The sequence below is a fragment of the Quercus lobata genome, chromosome 3, assembly GCF_001633185.2.
Source record: "Quercus lobata isolate SW786 chromosome 3, ValleyOak3.0 Primary Assembly, whole genome shotgun sequence".
Classification (NCBI taxonomy): domain Eukaryota; kingdom Viridiplantae; phylum Streptophyta; class Magnoliopsida; order Fagales; family Fagaceae; genus Quercus; species Quercus lobata.
In genome coordinates this window covers 16590356-16592754 of record NC_044906.1, presented here as the reverse complement: position 1 = coordinate 16592754, position 2399 = coordinate 16590356, and positions in this window count along the sequence as shown.

The window sequence follows — 2399 nt, the reverse complement described above, 5'->3', positions numbered from 1 at the left end:
TAGGAGACATAAGAATGATAATCGGAGGAACTACTGCGACCGGATCGTCAAAGAAGGCTCGCAAAACATACCTTCGGATGGTACAGAATGTCCAGTTGACGGGCAGAGTGCCAAGGATAGCAGACAAAGAAGGCCCTATTGTTGGGTTCACGGAAGAGGATGCACGGCGCCTACACCATCCACACGACGATGCCCTCGTCGTCAGCATGCAGACAGGAGACTACAACGTGCACCGAGTGTTGATCGACAACGGCAGCTCGGCCGACATCTTGTACTATCCAGCATTCCAGTAAATGAGGATTGACAGGGAGCTGCTAATACCGACAGACGCCCCGCTCGTTGGTTTCGGAGGGAGTAGGGTATTCCCTTTGGGCTCGGTAACATTACCGGTGACAGTAGGAGATTACCCCCAGCAGATAACCAGGAACGTGACATTCTTGGTGGTCGATTGCTCGTCCGCTTACAATGCTATTCTTGGACGGCCTACGCTCAACTCGTGGAAGGCGGCAACGTCAACTTACCACCTAATGATCAGGTTCCCAACGGAGTATGGGGTAGGAGAGCTACGCGGAAGTCAAGTTGCCGCACGAGAATGCTACATAGCTATGATGGAGATGCTATTCTTGGACGGCCTACGCTCAACTCGTGGAAGGCGGCAACGTCAACTTACCACCTAATGATCAGGTTCCCAACGGAGTATGGGGTAGGAGAGCTACGCGGAAGTCAAGTTGCCGCACGAGAATGCTACATAGCTATGATGGAGATGCAAGACCAAATCCAGGCTTTGAACATAGAAGAGCACCGAACGGTGGCGGAACCCACAGAGAAGCTGGAGGAGATAACTCTTGACAGTTCCAATCCGGACAGAACAACCAAGATCGGGACGCTTGCCAAACCCGCAATCCGTCAAGAACTCGTAGCTTTCTTGAGGAGCAATAAGGATGTGTTCGCCTGGAGCCATGACGATATGCCGGGAATCGATCCCTCGGTCATGGTACACAAATTGAATGTATTGCCCTCATTTCCACCCGTCCGACAAAAGAAGAGAGTGTTCGCACCGGAACGAGACCAAGCAATAGCGGAAGAGGTCCGCAAACTCCAAGAGGCAAGCTTCATCAGGGAAGTCTACTATCCCGATTGGCTGGCGAATGTGGTAATGGTGAAGAAAGCGAGCGGCAAGTGGCGGATGTGCGTGGATTTCACCGATCTTAACAAAGCGTGCCCTAAAGATAGCTATCCCCTTCCAAGAGTCGACGTCCTAGTAGTCTCTGTGTCGGACCCGGGAGTTGTAATGTCTGGCCATGCGATCCTGGTATCTTACGATCCTTTGCTCCGCCGCTGACCTTACCTCATCTATTAGGTCCAGCTGTAGCCTCATGGATTCGTCGTTCCTGCCTTCGTCATGGTTGTGAACCCTGTAACTTGTGAGGCCAACTTCTGCGGGGATGACCGCCTCACTCCCGTATGTCAGTCGGAATGACGTCTCTCCTGTCGGCTCAACACCAATTATTAAGCTTCATGGACGCTTTCTCGGGTTATAACCAGATCCGCATGCACGAGGCCGATCAGGAAAAGACTTCGTTCGTAACCAGTCAAGGACTATTCTGTTACAAAGTAATGTCGTTCGGCCTGAAGAATGCAGGGGCAACATACCAAAGGCTAATGAACAAGATGTTCGAGCAGCAAATCGGGAGGAATGTTCAAGTCTATGTCGACGACATGCTGGTGAAGAGCCGGAAGGAGGAAGACCATCTGGAAGATCTTAAGGAAACGTTCGGTACGCTTCGATCCTACAACATGAAACTCAATCCGGGGAAGTGCGCATTCGACGTAACGGCAGGCAAATTCCTAGGGTTCATGGTATCCCAGAGGGGGATTGAGGCTAACCCGGACAAAATCCGAGCCATAGTAGAGATGGCCCCCCCGCGAAATGTGAAGGAGATACAAAGCCTTAACGGCAAGATAGCGGCATTAAATAGATTCGTGTCGAGAGCCACGGACAAGTGCTTGCCATTCTTTCGCACATTAAAGAAATCCTTCGAGTGGACGGACGAGTGTCAGCGAGCGTTCGAGGAATTAAAGGCATACCTATCTTCACCACCACTATTGAGTCCCTCGCAGCCCGGTGATGAACTCTTCCTCTACTTGGCTGTCTCCTCTGTCGCCGTCAGCGCGGCCTTAATTAGAGAAGAGGATAATGCACAGAAGCCTGTATACTACGCCAGCCGGGCGCTCCGCGGTGCCGAAGAAAGATACCAACCTATGGAGAAACTGGCATTCGCATTGGTCACGGCAGCTCGCAAGCTCAAACCCTACTTCCAAGCCCATACCGTGAACGTAATGACCGACAAGCCCTTGCGAAGGGCACTGAGTAATCCTGAAGCCGCAGGTCGACTGAC